Source organism: Vicia villosa, linkage group LG5 (assembly GCF_029867415.1).
Source record: "Vicia villosa cultivar HV-30 ecotype Madison, WI linkage group LG5, Vvil1.0, whole genome shotgun sequence".
NCBI lineage: Eukaryota > Viridiplantae > Streptophyta > Magnoliopsida > Fabales > Fabaceae > Vicia > Vicia villosa.
The window spans coordinates 133,893,583-133,903,406 of NC_081184.1; the positions used below are offsets into that span (position 1 = coordinate 133,893,583).

Sequence of the window (9,824 nt, forward strand, 5' to 3'; positions counted from 1 at the left end):
AATACCCTTTTTATCTTTAATTTCTAGGTCGAACTCTTCTAGCAACAAAATCCATCTCAAAAGTCTTGGTTTGGCATCCTTTTTGGTTAGGAGGTACCTAATGGCGGCATGGTCAGTGTATATGATTATCTTGGCTCCTACCAGGTAAGAACAGAACTTGTCTAGTGCAAATACGACAGCTAATAATTCTTTTTCTGTCGTGGCATAATTCATTTGAGCTTCGTCTAGGGTTTTACTCGCATAGTATATGACATGTAGTTTCTTATCCTTTCTTTGCCCTAGAACGGCTCCTACAGCATAATCGCTCGCGTCGCAAATTATTTCGAAAGGCTCATTCCAGTCGGGGGGTTGCATAATTGGCGCAGAGATTAATGCTCGTTTAAGCGTATGAAATGCTTCAGTGCATTTATCGGTAAAAATGAATTCAGCGTCTTTCATTAGTAGTTCAGTTAAGGGTTTTGTAATTTTAGAGAAATCCTTAATGAAACGTCGGTAAAAACCAGCGTGTCCTAGAAAACTTCTTATTTCTCTAACGGTTTTGGGAGGTTGAAGGTTTTCGATAATTTCAATTTTGGCTTTATCTACTTCGATCCCTCTATCGGATACGATGTGTCCAAGTACAATTCCTTGTCGAACCATGAAATGGCATTTTTCCCAATTAAGGACTAGGTTTACGCTTACGCATCGTTTAAGTACCAGTTCAAGGTTCTCTAAACATGTTTCGAAACTTCCTCCACAGACAGAGAAGTCGTCCATAAAGACCTCCATTATTCCATCTAGGAAGTCGGCAAATATTGCCATCATGCATCTTTGGAAGGTCGCGGGTGCATTGCAAAGCCCAAAAGGCATTCGTCTATAAGCGAATGTACCATAGGGACAGGTAAACGTGGTCTTCTCTTGGTCGTCAGGGTGGATAGGAATTTGGAAAAATCCGGAGTATCCATCCAGATAGCAGAAATGCGAGTGTTTAGCTAGGCGTTTGAGCATCTGATCTATGAAAGGTAAAGGGAAATGGTCTTTTCGGGTAGCTTTGTTTGACTTCCTATAGTCAATGCACATTCTCCATCCAGTTTCGGTACGTTGTGCTACATATTCGCCTTTAGCGTTAGTGATTACAGTAACTCCTCCTTTCTTTGGTACGACGTGAACAGGGCTAACCCATTTACTATCGGATATAGGATATATTATTTCGGCTTCTAGTAGTTTATGGATTTCCTTTTTAACCACATCGCTCATAATAGGATTTATCCGCCTTTGATGTTCTCTAGATGTTTTACAGTCGTCTTCGAGCATAATGCGGTGCATACAGAGGGAAGGACTTATTCCTTTCAAATCTGATATGTTATATCCTAAAGCGGTTGGGTATTTTCTTAGGACAGTAAGTAATTTTACAGTTTCGGTTTGTCCTAAGTTGGCGTTCACTATAACAGGTCGGTTTAGTTCCTCGTCTAGGAATTCGTATCTAAGATCAGTAGGTAGTGTTTTCAGTTCTATAGCAGGTTTCTTCGGTCCAGGTATAGGATCAGGAGTAAGTGCCAAGCATTCACTCAAGTGGTTATTTTGATATTCCCCACGCCAGTTGTCATCTTCAAGGATTGGCGGTATAGGAATTTTTAGGATCTCGGTTTCCTTATTTGGCTCGGATTGTATTTCATTAACACACTCGTCGATTATGTCAGCAGAACAGCATGTGTCAATTATAGAAGGTGCTTTTAGGAATTGGGAAAGGATAAATTCCATTTTCTCTTCTCCTACTTCGAAAGTAAGCTTTCCTCGTTTTACGTCTATAATTGCACCAGCGGTTGCTAAAAATGGTCTTCCTAATATGATCGGAATGTTAGAATCTTCTTGGATATCCATAATGATGAAATCAGTTGGGATGTAGAATTGACCTACACGAACAGGGATATTCTCTAACATTCCTACATGGTATTTTACTGAACGGTCTGCTAGTTGAAGAGACATTCTCGTTGCTTTAAGCTCACCTAGATTTAGTTTCTTACAGGTTGAAAGAGGCATCAAACTAACACTAGCTCCTAAATCGCACAAGGCCTTCTCTATAATGGTTTTACATATTACGCAGGGTATAGAGAAACTACCAGGGTCTTTCAGTTTTGGAGGCATGTTATTTTGGATGATAACGTTACATTCAGCGGTAAGCGTCACGGTTTCGTTATCCTCGAGTTTCTTTTTGTTTGATAAGATTTCTTTCAGAAATTTAGCGTACGAAGGCATTTCAGTTATGGCTTCTGTGAATGGTATGGTTATGTTTAATTGTTTCAGAAGTTCTACAAATCTTTTAAATTGCGCTTCGGTTTTTGATTTAGCTAATCTCTGAGGATAAGGAATTGGCGGCTTATAAGGTGGTGGTGGAACATAAGGTTTTTCCTTTTCATATTCCACTTCGTTATTGTGCTCTTTAGTCTTAGCAGTTTGGTCATCATTTGATGTCTTTTGGGTTTCCTTTGGCTCTTGTTGTGACACGGGTACGTTTTGAGTTCTAGGATCAATGGGTCCATCGTAATTCGTTCCACTTCGTAGTGTTATTGCGTTCGCATGTCCTTTAGGATTAGGTTGTGGTTGAGCAGGAAACGTGCCAGCAGGGGCAGCGGTAGGTGCTTGTTGTTGAGCTACTTGTGAGATTTGAGTTTCTAGCATTTTGTTATGCGTAGCTAAAGCATCTACTTTGTTCGATAGTTGTTTTAGTTGCTCGCTATTGTGAATGTTTTGATTCAGGAAGTCTTTGTTGGTTTGTTGTTGGGAAGCTATAAAGTTTTCCATCATGATTTCTAGATTCGACTTCCTAGGGGTGTTTTGAGCAGCTACAGGCGCTTTTTGGTAGCCAGGTGGTACAGCAGGTGCTTGTCCAGGTGCGTACAACGCATTGTTGTTTTTATAGGAAAAGTTCGGATGGTTCTTCCATCCAGGGTTGTACGTGTTAGAATAAGGGTTTCCTTGAGCATAGTTTACTTGATCAGATGGGGCTCCAGTCAAGAGTTGACATTCGCCAACTACATGTCCAGTCAATCCACAGATCTCGCAGTTAGGTGTTACAGCAGCAGCGGTGGCTGATGGAGTGATGGTTAAGTTCTCGATCTTTTGAGTTAAAGCGTCTACTTTCGCATTAACGCGGTCTATACCACTTATTTCGTACATTCCTCCTTTGGTTTGGGCTTTCTCTAGAGCGGATCGTTCTCCACCCCATTGGTAATGGTTTTGTGCCATGTTCTCTATGAGGTTATATGCTTCATCATGAGGCTTGTCCATTAATGCTCCGCCAGCAGCGGCATCTATAGTCATTTTAGTGTTATATAAGAGACCACCATAGAAGGTATGGATGATCAGCCATGGTTCGAGTCCATGATGAGGGCATAGTCTAAGCATGTCCTTATAACGTTCCCAAGCTTCGAAGAGTGATTCGTTATCTTTCTGGGTAAATCCGTTGATTTGACCTCTGAGCATAGCAGTTTTGCTAGGCGGGAAGTATCTCGCTAAGAATACTCTCTTCAATTCGTCCCATGTGGTTATGGAATTTGAAGGCAGGGATTGAAGCCACGCTCTAGCTCTATCTCTCAGGGAGAAAGGAAAGAGACGTAATCGAATAGCTTCGGAACTAACGTTGTTAGCTTTGACGGTGTCGGCGTATTGCACGAACACAGATAAATGGAGGTTAGGGTCGTCTACAGGGCTTCCAGAGAATTGATTTTGTTGAACAGCTTGGACCAGTGAAGGCTTCAGTTCGAAATTGTTTGCCTCAATCGCAGGTGGTGCGATACTTGAGTGCGGTTCAGCGCGCGAAGGAGCGGCATAGTCTCTAAGAGGACGAGGAGCAGCCATCTCTAACTTTGGGGTGAATTGATTAATTTGATCAGTAAAAGTCAATTCCTGATTAATCGGAATTGGGTCTACTTCGGGAAGATTGCGAGCTCGACGTTTGACGTTAATGAAACGTTTGATCTCGTTAATTCGTTGTATTAAATCTCCTCCTTGTGAACGAGTATTTGGCATACAATCGTTCAGAAAGAAAGGGAAGAATTGTCCTAGTCTCTACGGTGTAACAGTGAGTTACGATATCGACTTAAATAGTCCCCGGCAAAGGCGCTAAAAACTTGATCGCGACTTTACGTGTCTATAAATCTGATGACTGCAAGTGCACAGTCGTGTCGTGTAGTTTTAAAAGATATTGAATCCACAGGGACTATGAATCGATCTACCGTTATCTAAGGTTACTATGTAAAGCTAGGGCTACTAAAATTTTGATTGTTCCTAAGGGAGAGTGATTGTGAGGAATAAAGAATATAATAAAAGACAGGTATCAGTATGTATTTCGTTTAACTTAAGGTAATTCGAAGGTCCATTGGCTTTTGCATAATTAAATTAAAAATGTTTACTAATTCAATTGATTAAAAATTCTCGTCTCAAACTTTCGCTCTGTTGATTCAGATTACTATCCTAATCCTAATGTACGCTTTCGCCATCCCATTAGATTTTAGAAGAGCTTTTTGGAAACAACGTAATTAATAAAATGCCTATTTTATGAAGTTGTTATCTATTAAAATCTCCTAATCTCAAACTTTCGCTCTGTTGACTCGGAGCAAGCTAATATCCCTAACGTACGCTTTCGCCATCCCGCTCGGGTGTAAAAACAATTTTTGAAAATAAATAAGTCCCAATTAGTTTTAATACGCTTTCGCCATCCTTAAAACTAATGTCCTATGTCTACTATCTGGTTAACGATCTCAAACTTTCGCTCTATTGATTTTAACCTTTGACCGTCTTAACCCCTCAAACTTTCGCTCTATTGGTTTTAAGACTTATAACTAAATTAGACATATAAACCAAAAATAAGTGATATTTAATAAAACATAATTAAGCCAATTTATTTCGGATCCCACGGTTAACTTACTCTACATACCGACACCTTAGTAATTTAGCCAGACATATTAATACGGTTAAACATGCATAAATAGATTCGGTTTATAGTAATAGGCATGTTAATAGGCATACAATATATCATGCAAATAAATATATAAATAAGGCGGTAAATATTAAACCTGAATTAAATAAATGGCAAATAAATCTTCAAGTATCGAACCTCCACCACAGGTTGGCTGGATCGTTCTTCGGAATTTAAACGGACGGAAAATAAAACAAGGAAATAAAAGCGATAAATCTAACGTAAGGCTAGATTTATAAAAAGTTCACAACAATTTCCGGTGTAGAAATCGTTGTGAGAAAATAAGTGTTTGAATGAAGGCAGAATGAAAATACGGTTCGCGGTACAATTTCGGCAGCACTTCGTTAGCAGAAAATCGGACAGGTTGAAGTGAAGTATCTGCCTCTATTTATAGGCGAGGCTTTGGAGTTGAAATCCGAGAATTTAGGGAGCTTTTCTGACTGGGACTTGGAGACGTGCGTCTCCGATTCTTCAGGGAGACTGGGTGCGTGACTTGAGACGTGCGTCTCAAGTGGAGAATCTTTAGGGAAGTGGAGACGTGCGTCTCCCTTCTGCTGAGGTGGCATAGACGTGCGTCTCTACTTAGTTGTGTGGCTTGGGTTGCTTTCCTTCGTGGGCTGGATTTCTTCATTGGGTCTTCGGGTCTCTTTCAGCACACTTGGGCCTTATTTGCACCCCTCTTTCACTTCAGCACTCCTTTTTCATCTTTTAGGCATAGAAAGGGGTCATTTTAGCTCTATTTTTTCTCTTTTTCACAATTAGTCATAATAAGAGTGTAAAACCTGAAACAAAGCAAAAACTCGCGTAATATCATAATAAATCAATATAATAAACGGAAAATGCTATAAATATCTATGGATTTCAAGCTAAATATACGATATAAAATCGTGTTATCAGATTTGCCCACAACAACACACAAATAGAGCTTTGATACAACTAAATTTTAAGAACTAACAGAAATATCTTTTACACGGGATTAACTCAAGAGGTCACTTACCTTGTTCTAACTGATAATATTGATTCCTTAATTGATTAGGCATTATAAAATAATTGTCAATTGTTAAGAAATACTTCTTAATCAATTTCATTCGAGCCTTGATAAGTTCTTAAGAAGTTTTAGAAAATCTAATAGGGTTTTCAAAAACTTTTTTGTAAGTATGTGATTTCCTCAGCACTTCAAGACTTACTCTTGACCTTTTACATTTTAACTGATCATTATAAAATGTTAAGTGCAAGACAGAGCAATCTTTCACACTTTCTCTCTTGAACGTCTATTAGTTCCCTTGCTTGATACAACAATGACTTAACACTTCAATTGGAACTTGAATATTTTGACTGATGAGGCTTGTGATATCTTCATGATCAGGTGCCATAATTGGAAGTTTTACCTAACAGTTGGAATCAATACCCCCTATTATAAAGAGCTCTCAACCACTATACATCTTTTGACTTATGGTGGTGTTATCTTCATAGTTAATACTTACAAGCATATAAATCCTTAATTTTTCGTTTTAATGATGTCAACGCATCTCTCAATAAGGTGGTAAGTAAATAAAACGGAGGGTAAAGATTTGGATGATTAAACTTTTTCTCATATGAAAATAAATTATAATTTACTCCCCATAAGAGCATACTTATCCCCCTTCCCTTTGGTATAATTAAAAATACGGGAAAATAGCACAAGCACGTAGATCATGTAAAATATAGATAAGAAGAACAAGAAAAAGTTGTTATTCCCTCTCTACTATTTATCTAGAAGGTGTCAAATTCAGGTAAAAAGTTCCAAACTCAATTTAAATTCAATCTTCTTCCTCACATAATGACTTGAGGGTTGTAGTGCTAACCTTGCAAGTCAAACCCCTTTCCACTGCATCAGAAGCTTATATCCGTCATCACTTTTGATCCTCGGGAAAACCTCCCTTCCAAGGGGACCATAAAGAGGAAAAAGATGAGATGTTGGTCGTCTATAAAAAGGATGGAGGTACATCAGCGAAGATCCCTGACCGACATATGTTGGGGTTCTAGGATTCATAGAAGATTGGAGGAGTCCCGAACAAAAATTTCATCCTAGTGATCTGATAAGTGTTTGATTCATGGTGAATTATCATATTAAAACATGACATTTATCTTACTTAATTTACAAGATTCAAACATAAACACTCCAATTATTGAAGTAAAGTAATTGTGCAAGTTTACTTTGAGTTTATTTGTCATTTGTGTCGGATATGGCCTTAAAACAAAAACCAAGAAACAGACACTTCGCTACGCGAAAATTTCGCTTAGCAAACACCCAACAATTGAAGATAGAAGAAAATCAACCTAGTTTCTCCAGCAACGAGGAAAAGCGAAGGAAGTTCGCATAGCGAACTTTGGCGGTTTTTGGAAGATATTGGAAAGACTTAAGGCTGAAGAATGGTACTTCGCAAAGCAAACCTCACTTCTCTTAGCGAACTTTAGCGGCTTCCTGAGTGCGGTTTTACTTACAAACTTAGTGGAGAAGAAAAATATACTTTGCTGAGTGAGCCCTGTTTCGCTTAGCGAACTCAGGCGACCAAAATTGTTATAAATAGGACAGACTCAACTCAGTTAAGAGGATCCACTTTTTATCATTGTAATACCATAATATATTATAATATATTAATAGGAATAGAGGAGGTTGTAAGGAGAAGGAGTTGGATACACATAAAGATTCGGGAAATCGTTATTAATGTTTGTTCAACACAATTCTTCCATTTTGCTTCAAGTTACCATGAGTAACTAAATCCCTCTCTTTTGGGGATCAATCTTAGTTCACCAAAACAATATGTATTTTCATTAATCATGGCGTTATACGCAATTTATCTATGAGTCAGTATTGATGTTATCATCGTTTAGTTGTTTACTTTCATGGATTGAATTTATATCAATAAATATGATTCTAATATCGATCTAAGATAACATCTATTAAACTCTAAATGCTAGACATAGATTTAGGTTTAATATTCACCAAAAGTATCGAATCTTAATGCTATCGTATTGTTTAATAGGCTGAGAAATCGTCGGTTGAACCGTAAGGTAGAACTCTCATTAAGGTTTAGACATTAACTTTATTTGTAACTGATACGTGATAATATTGAAACATGTTTAATTGTGTATAATTGATTCATGATATTCATATTGAATCGGTGGATGAAAACCAATTCCCAACAATTCTATTCCTCTAAGACTTGTCTTTATTTACTATATACAATTACTTTACATAACTTATAAAACAAACATCTTGAAACTTCTGCTTAGAATTATAGAAATTTTTGAATTGTTTTGATATCGCCCCAATCCATGTGGATACAATAAACATTATACTTACATTTAATTTTACACTACATTAAATTGGTGTCGTTGTCGGGAATTGGCGTTTAAGATATTAAAAAATCACAATAGTTTCTATACTTTTAAGCTTTGTGATTTTGTTTATGTATTGTATATATTTGTTTTTGCAAAGTTTGTTCAAGAGTTTGGATAGGTGGTGAAATTTATGTTTATGCTTTGAGGCAAAATTTTGGAGGAACAACTTCTTTTTGACCCGGAGATCGAAAGAACAATTCGAAAGAACAAAAGGAAAACGAAGAAACAAAAACAACTATCCAAATAGAAAAATCAAAATAAAGGGGGCATCAACATCAACTTCCTCATCGAATCCAACAAAAGAAACAATGGTTGAACTTGTTAATGGTGTGTGCGCAAGCAGCCCGAGGTGATTGTCTCGTCTCACCAATAATCCAAGAAACCGACAAGCTGAGATGAAAACAAGGATCTTAAAGATTATTTATGCTAATCTTTTTGCAGGTTTGGATCATGAGGATCCATACAACCACCTTACAAAGTTCTATGAACTTGTCGGTACGTTAGGTGCACCCGAAGCTAAAGAAGAAGTTGTCTTCATGAGATTGTTTCCGCACTCATTGATCGGTAAAGCAAAATATTGGTATCTTGACCAACCCACTGAAACCATGACCAATTGGAATGTCTTAGAAGATAATTTTCTGAACAAATTCTTTCGATATAATCGATTTATGGATGCTAAAACAGCAATTGCAACATTTACCCAACATGCAACAGAAACTCTTTGTGAAGCCTGGGAATGTTACAAATCTTTGTTACGCAAGTACCCAAACCATAGTTTCGATGATCTCTTACAAATTCATATTTTCTGTAATGGATTGCAGCCGCAACCAAAGCTTTTACTTGATGCAACTTCAGGTGGTTCTTTATTGTCCAAAAGTGCAAAAGGATACATGTGCTTTCCATCTATTCAAATGAATTAAATTGAATTGTAATGTTTCAGTCTACATTTGAGCAAAAATATCTTGACTTAACAGCAACTAAATGTGTTTATTCTTACATTAAAAAGAGTGTTTATTCTTTATTTTTTATTATAAAACGAATCAAAGATTAAAACCATAAAATTTAAAAGAAAAAACTCTTTAGGAGGACTTTAACTTGAAGCATGATTTAAGATGAATGGAGTAACATAGCATTAACTTAACTCTTAAACAAATATAGGAAGAATTTGGGTAATAATACTATATGAAAGAAAGGGGCAGATGGAAATAAGTTAAGTAATATGATTAGGTTTGAATCATTTGGTTATGGTGGGTAGTCAAAGGTCAAAGATGAAGAAATTAGAAGGAAAGTGGGGGGTCCAGGTTGTCTATCCTCTTTAATGGGAAAAAACAACTTTCGTGTGGATAACAATAACAAGTGCTTGTCATCCTTAACAAAGTGGTCCTATCTGTGGACGTAGTTCGACAAGTGACACCTATATAGAATTATAGATATTTCTTCAAGTTTTAAATTTAAACCAACTTGCATCAATGAATTACAAAAT

The 9,824-nt window shown here is 37.2% G+C and overlaps 1 non-coding gene across 1 annotated transcript; it reads left to right on the forward strand.

Moving 5' to 3' along the window:
* Nucleotides 1-3,355: 3,355 nt before the first annotated feature.
* Nucleotides 3,356-3,462, forward strand: LOC131608316 (small nucleolar RNA R71). Its single transcript, XR_009285582.1, has one exon. It is a non-coding gene; the product is annotated as a small nucleolar RNA R71 (small nucleolar RNA).
* The last annotated feature ends 6,362 nt before the right edge of the window (nucleotides 3,463-9,824 follow it).